This window comes from Gossypium arboreum, chromosome 1 (assembly GCF_025698485.1).
Source record: "Gossypium arboreum isolate Shixiya-1 chromosome 1, ASM2569848v2, whole genome shotgun sequence".
Taxonomy (NCBI): domain Eukaryota; kingdom Viridiplantae; phylum Streptophyta; class Magnoliopsida; order Malvales; family Malvaceae; genus Gossypium; species Gossypium arboreum.
Window position 1 is genome coordinate 95,750,997 of NC_069070.1, and position 8,938 is coordinate 95,759,934.

The window sequence follows — 8,938 nt, forward strand, 5'->3', positions numbered from 1 at the left end:
TAATAATCCGTTAGATTAAATTCATTAAAAAAACAATTCATTAGATTAAATTCATTAAAAAAAGAATAACAATCCATAAAGATTAAATTCGTTGAAAAATCACAAAGAAATTCAAATGATTCAAAACTTACCATGGTTAATAACAGGAGATCTCCTCACAGGTCTTCTAACAAACAAATGGATATAATCATCTTTCATGTATCCCTTTTTAACACATGACCTTTAAATACACAGTGTGGAAGAAGTGAGAAATAAAATTCCAAGTGATGCCCCTCAGTTTTTTGAATGAGTTAAATATACTTCTTTTCAAATTACTATGTATAGAAAAGCATCCACTTACAGTACTGCAAAACTAAATTAGATCTACACATTTTGATATCATTTTATAGGATTAATATACTATTTCACAAACCAATTGTTGGATTTACAAATATAATTGGATTCCTCATGCAAGTAAAATTCCAAATCTATCCTATATCTCTATCATATCAATCCAGAATACGATTTTTCATTATTAAACTTTTTTGCATCCAACCGAATATACATCCTAAAAACATTCAAAACTAACATAAAATATAAACTAGTATATGTGATAGGCTATTATCCATAGGCAGGATCTTGTAGTATCCAACATCTATGCACCTTAAACGTTTAATGAAATGGCAGAATTGAATTACGCAACTAATTATAAAGCATTGAACATGAAACATAGCACACCAATATTATAATTATATATAGGTGATACCTGCAGCAAGTTCCCCACATACTCTTAATGCCTCAACTGTGACTTTGTAGTAACACTCACAAACAGCAGATAGAACAGGACTAGAAAAATCCTGAATGACATATTTAACAACTTGTTATCATAGAATAAATTAATATTTTTTGGTTACACTTTTCCTCCCTAATCTTGTTGCAGTTTCCCATTGTTTTCATTCTTTCCAAGTTAACCTAATGATCTTCAAGCACTGGACATGGACTTACAGCAACCCCATCAAAGACACCAGGCATCAAATCTGAGCAGTAATGATCTTCAATGAGTTTCTGACATTTAGGGCATGGATAGGAGCTCAAAGTTTCATATGGGATGACTTCAGGTGGAATGGAATATAATGGAAGTAATGAAGTGTAGTTTTGAGGGTCAAGGTAAGAAGCAGGAAAAGTATAAGGCAGCTCAAATGCATTCCAGTAGCATTCAAGACCATCTGCAGCAGCAAGCTGAGTCTCACTCTCAGCTTCAACTGTTTTTCTTTCATTCATTGGCACATCAGTTTGCCAGTCGAAATATGACCTCAAAACCATGGTTCGTAGCTGTTGAAAATGCTGTAAAAAAAGAAAGAAAAGAAAGAAATTTATATTACAAGAGGCCCAAAGTAGCAAAAGATTACAGAAAATAAAAAAAAAAAGGGTAAAAGAGAAGCTTAACATACCTGAAATAGAAGAAGAAAACTGTCAAAAATCAGTTTTAGTGCTTATTGACTACCTATTAAGTTTGAGACAAGAAAATTTTTAGAAGACCAAACTTTATACAAAAAAGAAACTAATAAAAGCTAATAAAATTTTAGCTAAAATAAAAAACTAACTTACATAAACTTTTGGTGAAAACATTTTCCTGTAAAAATTATATAAAAAGCTAAAAAATTAGCTAAAATAAAAACTTCAAGATTTTAATATTTTAGATTTAAGTATATAGTTTTTTTTCTAAATTTATTCAGGTTGTGTTTTTTATTTTTAAATTTAAAGGTAACATAAAAATATGAAAATAAAAATAAAAATATCAATTACAAATTATTTTTAATTTACATCATTTGGAAGATCATATAAAGCTAGAAATTGAAAAGATTTAACCAAAAAATATATTCATGTCACATATAAAGACAGTAGTCTACGAGTTGCACAACGGCATTATCTAGTAATGCCAGTAAAGAGCTTTCCTTGTTTCACCTTTTGTATATTTCTCCTAGTTACAGGAAACTAAATACCCCAGTAAGAGAGGTGGAAACGTGAAAGGACAGCATTTTCTATTAAATAATCTTCTATATTCAAAAAGCAAGATGCAAGCCTTTTTCAAAGTATTGGTGAATGTCTTCCAAAAGGAAAAAGAAATAGGTGAATGAACTTTCTCATGAGAATCACAAAAGCATTGAGGTTTGAGCATCCACATAAACCAAAACATAATTTACCTTAATGTAAGGGTGAAAAACAGAAGGAGAATGAGATGCCAATACCAATCTTGTAAATATAAGTGCTTCAATCTTCAAATTTGAAATAGAAGATTTATAGAAGAAGTAAATTCGCATAGGTGATCTTCTGGTTACAAATCCTAAGTCGGAGCACCAACACAAAGTGGAACTTGAAACCAATATACAAACAAACACAAAAACATTAACACAATCTAAAACCACTCATAAGTTTGACCAGATATAGCTGATGAAGAACTGCTAATACAAAATTTTCACAAAAAGTAGAGTAAATTAGCATGTTATCAAGTTGGACAATGCTCACCTCACATACTCATGTTCTCAAGACCTACTTTCTGTAACCCAGGATCGGAATCTTGAACTCTCTCTACATATAACTCCAACGTTGTTTCAAAGCCAAATCCTCCCCCGACTGCATTAAAAAAAAGCCAAGTGTTAAAAAAAATCGTCTGATTAACCAAAAAAGCTAAATCTGAACACCACTCACCGATCCTCATCATCTTTCTTCTTTTGGTCCTCACCGTGCATGAGATCTTGGGAGGATCCGCGGCGATTCTTGAGGCGGCTTGACATATGAGATCGAAAGACATGATTCCCTTCCCCCCCTGGATAGAAGCAAAAGGAAGAGGCTAGGGTTTTAATTGAACGTTGAAAAGGAAATTGTAACACTCAATTGGGTAGGCATGAAATCTACAAGAGAGAAAATTTATGATAAGGGGATTTTGATCGGTGAAACCAAAGGGAATAGAATCAAGGTTTTTAGCAGTATAAAATTGGGGATTTAGGGTAAGGAGTGAAAATAAAACACGCCGTTTAGATGGAAATTTTTTGCGGCACTTCTACAAAAACGCCATTGTATCTCAAATTTTTGCTAGCTCAACTTTTTGTGGCGCTTTTCCCCAAAAATGCCACTATTGCTCAATTTTTTTTTCATTTTTAGCATATTTTTTTCTATTTTTTTCTTTCAAATTTTTTGTGCTAAGATCATCATTTTTGGAATTTTTATTTTTTAAATTTTGAATATTGATCTTTTAATTGAAATATGGATTAAAATATTAAATACTAAATATTAAAATTTTAAGTTTTTAAGTTTTTAATTTTAATTTTTAATTTTAAATTTTCAATTTTTTGAAGATTTTTATCATTTTAAATTAACATATAAAAAATAGTATCATGTCATGTGAATTACCTTGTAAGTTTTCACGTCAATATCATTAAAAATTAATTTTGATAGAGATACATCTTATAAATATATATGAATTTCGGTTTAATGTGTAATTGTATACGTGAAATTCTAATTATGGTTTAAATGTATAGTTGAAACTTTAATTTTGATTTAATCATACACATTTTAAAAAATAAATACATCAATATATTTTTATATTGAATAAATATAAATATTTATTATGCAATATATAAATATAAAATTAAATATTTATGTATGCAATATATAAATATAAAATTATGTTATATCAATAATTGTGTTAATAATTTACAAGAACTTGATCAAATTAAAGTTCATGTATGCTTTTGGGATTTAACCCATTTTGATATATATATTTTAAAATAATAATTTATATTTATCTTATTTAGATTTATATTATAAAAAATCCAAGATACACAAGTTAAGTAGTTCACATATTTACCCTAAATCCTAAAAATTAAACCCTAAACCACAAACCTAAAAACTCAAACCATAAACTCTAAATCATAAACCATAAAACTTACATCCTAAACCCTAAATATATATTACAAGGGACAAAATTAATTAAAAAAGAATGTTATTGCTTACCTAAACCATAAAATAAATTGATTTTTTATCATTTTATCAAAAACCTTAACCCTTAAACCCTATTAGCCTAACCCCTAAAACCATGAACATTACTAAAACCCTAACTATAAAACAATAAACCCCAAACACCAAACTCTAAACCATAAACCCTAAACTCAAAACTCTAATCACAAAATAATAAACATTATATCATAAACCTTAAAACCCAAAACCATAGACATTAAACCTTAAATCATAAACCCTAAATCCTAAAATAATTTTTTTTATGGCGTTTTTCGAAAAGCGCCGTTAATACCACTAAAGCTCAACTAACTTGGTGAAATTTTTTGCGGAGCGCCGCTAATGCTCTAACCTTTAGTGGCGTGTGACAGCCCTAAATTGACCCTAGTCGGAAAGCGGTTTCGGGAACACTAAACCGAGTCACCAAAGTATTTGAATATCATATTTATTGTCTAAAAAATGTGAATATGAATGTGTGTAAGTTTTAAGCTTCGATTTAGTCGATTGCATGTGAATTTAGTTAATAGGACTTATGTGTGACACTTTTGAAATGTGATAGGTTAATCCATAAGGACCTATTAATGCATGTTGTATAAATGATGGGTTTGCATGTCAAATTACCCAAGTTTTAGATAGTGGCCGGCCATGGTATGGGTCATTGATGATAATATGTATTTTTCTATTAGCATTACTAGTCTACAAAATAAAATAATGTATTAAGAATAATAAAACATGTGGTGAATGGGGGGAGAAACAAAAGTTGTTTCAACTTTTGTTCCTCATTGCCGTAACTAGAAGAGAAAGAGCTTGGAGAAATTCGGCTATGGTGGTTCACTAGATTAAGGTATGTTCAATGTTGCTTTGGAAGTTCATACATCCTTTGGATGATTAGTCTAAATTCTAACTATTTTCATGCCGATTTGGGGTTGTATGGACAATCCCATTTGTTGCATTATCTTTGTCAGTTTAGGGACCAATTAATTGAGTTATTACAGGATTAAAAAGAATGGATTTTTGTTGTGATGAGCTAATAAATTTTAGTACTATTAAGTGTGTTCTTGCGGGATATAATTTTTGCTGCCTTGTGCTGTCCAAAATAGGACATATTGAATGTGCTTGTGAGTGAGTTTTTCAAAGGAGACTTTGAAAATTCTTATGTTTAAATTCCAATGTTTGCATGCAGGTAAGTTATGGTTATAGGGGTTGATAAATTGAGTTAAATAGCTAAAATATTATGTTATTCTTACTAAGTTTCAATTGTTAGTAGTGACGTAACAATTTGACAATTAAATGCGTAAATGACTGCTGGAAACTGCAGCTTGAAAACAAATTGTTCCAGCATGTAAATGCTGATTTGAATGTGCTGTAATATGTGGAGGAATTGGTCTGCTGCATGTTTGAAATAAAAAGAAAACAATAGTTGTTAAATATTAGTTTTTGTTGCTAATCGAATGGGTTTAATTCATTGTTCAAGGGGCTATAGATTGGTGTTAATTAAGCTATTCGGACATGGTCTATGAGTGTTTGCAAATCCGGTTTAAGTGCATAGGTGCTAAATACCTTGTATTGGAAATTTTGATGTATAAGTAGAGATTAATTAAAATGATATTGGGTAAATTCTTAGCTTAGTTGTGTTAAGTATTCGGCAATATTCATAATAATGAATGTGAGAGTGTATATAGATACGTGGTTGTGCATAACTTAAGTAATCGACTACAATATATATACTTATATGTATGTTAGTTCCTTATGTATACACCTTGTGTCATTGAGACATTCGAAAATAAATATGTATTAAAGTTATATTCGTAGTAGTTTAATGTGACTTACCAAGAACACAAATTTGAAAGCGAAATGGTGATAGACTTAAGTAGTAAATTGATTCAAATGAATTGGTTCTAAAATGTATATGAATGCCGTATCATTGTGTTTGATTGGGAAGTAAATTGTTGATTTAGCTCAAGAGCTTAGAGGATCAAAGTTGGATAAGGGAAAGGAAAAAGTGATCGAATAGTCGTTGAAATCGTTCGACAACACCCGAGGTAAGTTCTTAAGTATTTGAGTTTGATTCCTTTGTAAGTTTTAAGTTTTTAAATGGGATGAATATGAATTAAGTATATACGTTAAGGTCAATGACTTTTCTAAATGACGGCATATATGATATTATGTTTTAAATATGTGAATGAGAACTTTACAGAGTAAATTGTATAAATCAGCTAGGGACAGCAGCAGTAGCATGTTTTGGAAAAATTACCATAAATTGTGGGAGTTGAGTTAAAGGCTGAATAAATTATGTAATTAAAGCTTGATGCGTCTAGTTTCGTATACAAGAAATTGTGTAAGTAAAGGGATTGCCGATAATGATATTTTCAAAGTTGTGTGAGACAGAGTCAGAATGGCTCCGAAATCCCCTGTTCAGTATTCGGAAAATCATTATAAATCGTACAAAAATGATTATAAGATAAAATTTTATACTTAGACTCCTTAATGAGTCTAGTTTCAAACAAAATAAACGAGAACATATTTTGAATTCTGTACAATGAGAAATTAAATTCTTAGTGAAGAGTAGTCAGACTAGTCAAGCAGTGAAATAGGGGAAACTTTGAGAAAAATCTGGTATTGATTGGCCAAACCAAAAATTCTGAAAATTTTTTGGATAGAGGATATACGAGTCTATTTTCGTGGAAAATTAACGGCACATAATTTGGAATTTCGTAACCCCAGTTACAAATAATTTAACGACTGTTGCTCAGGAAAACAGCTTGTAGAGAATTTGTGGTTATGTTGTAAACATGGATAAAACTTGTTTTAGTTGCTCATAAGCTATTGATTAAACTAATACATGAATTCTAAATTATGATATGATTTAATGATATATGAGTGTTAGATGGATCTTTGATATTAAAATTTGTGAAATTGTAAGTTTATAAGTATTCGAATATGAAATGATAGTATGGCTTGAAATTGAATTATTCATTGGAAAATGATAGATGTAGATTCAGCCAAGGCAAATGTGATGAATGTGAACATGCATATGTGTGATAAGGCCGAATGGCCAATGTGATGAATGTGAACATGCACATATGTGTGATAAGGCCGAATGGCCAATGTGATAAATGTGAACATGCACATATGTGATAAGGCCGAATGGCCAATGTGATAAATGTGAACATGCATATATGTGATAAGGCAGAATGGCCAATGTGATGAACGTGGAAGTGTATATATATGTGGTAAAGCCGAATGGCTAATGCGAAATGTGTATGAGATGGATATGTGGTAAAGCCAAATGGCTAATGTGAGATATGTATGAGATGTGTATATATATATATTGTGGCCAAATGACAAATGGCGAAAGGTGTGTTTTATTAGATATTTGATGAGGTAAATGAATTACAAATATGATAGTCGATGTGAATGTTGTAACATGTGAATAAATATGTATGAAACTCTATGATGTAAAACCGGGATTAAAGACCAGATGAACATATGTGGTGGCTATGTGCAGGTTAAGACCCGTGACTTCGTGTGGAGATTTCATCGAGCTAAAGGTCTCATGATAATCCGAGTAGAGTTTAAAGCTATAAGACTTATAATAAGAATTGCTTATAAATATATTCAATGCGAAAGGTTAAACAGTATGTACTCCAAGTTTATATGTGAGCTTGATTTAAACTAAATCATAAAGCGGTTATGTGATGCATCGTGAGCAATCTATGAGACTATTCTTATGATTATGTGACATCGGATCAGTGTGAGAGGTTATGTGAAATTACACAATATATCTATGTCACATGAGCTCACTTTTATGTGAAAGTTTATCTGCCTATTGTATATGATGAGATGTGCATATTCGGTAAAGGGATAGTATGCCCAAAGGAAGAGTGGAATAAAAATACGAACAACTATGTTATAATTTGATTATTATCTGTTGACACTTTGCTTAAAACTTACTAAGCATTGTAATGCTTACTCCGTTTACTTTGTTTCCTCTGTTTATAGATCTCATTTGGAAGCTACAGGGCTCGGGGATCGTCAACAACTAGTCACACTATCACTATCCACCGCTTATTCTTGTTATGTTTTGAATTATTTTATGGCATGTATAGAATAGACTAGTGGCGGAAGAATATTTTGGTTAATGTATATAAGCCATGCGAAAGTGGCATCTTTTGAATGTTTACTTAGAGAAATTTAAATTTTATCCCTGGCTGTGCGTAGTACTTATCTAAATGAATGATCTTTATTTCAAGAAAAAGTTCAAAATTTTACGGTTCTGACATGAGTTACAAGTCCGGTAATGCCCCTTACCTATTCCGGCGACAGTCACGGGATAGGGGTGTTACATGGCGTTTTTCAAAAAGCGCCGCTAATGCTCGACCTTTAGCGGCTTTTTCTTACTAACGTCGCTAATGTACAACTTTTGCGGCGTTTTTGGCTCAAGAGCCGCTAAAAACGCCGTTAAAAGCCTATTTTGCTGTAGTGAATGTCTCAAGTTCAAATCTTTCTGTGACATCAAATATTTCAAGCTTTTATGATATGTGAAGATATGACATTTTCTCCACACAAATGGTGTTGCCAAATCTTTAAAGCAAAGACAATAGTTGTCAGCTCTAAATCGTGAGTAGGACGATTTTTCTTATGTGTTTTCAACTGTCGGGACGCATAAGCTACCGCTTTGCCTTCTTACATTAAAATAAAACCCAAACCATTTAATGAAGCATCGCTATAAATCACAAATTCTTTATCGGAATTTGCCTGAACCAATACAAGGGCTTCCATAACGCTTTCAACTGTTCAAAACTTTGCTGACACCTTTCAGACCATTCGAATTTAACATCTTTCTCAGAGGCTTCCAATCAACTATGGCTGATATTTTACTCGGATCAACCCTAGTACCATCTGTCGATACCACGTGTCTCAAAAATCCAACTTCTCGGAGCCA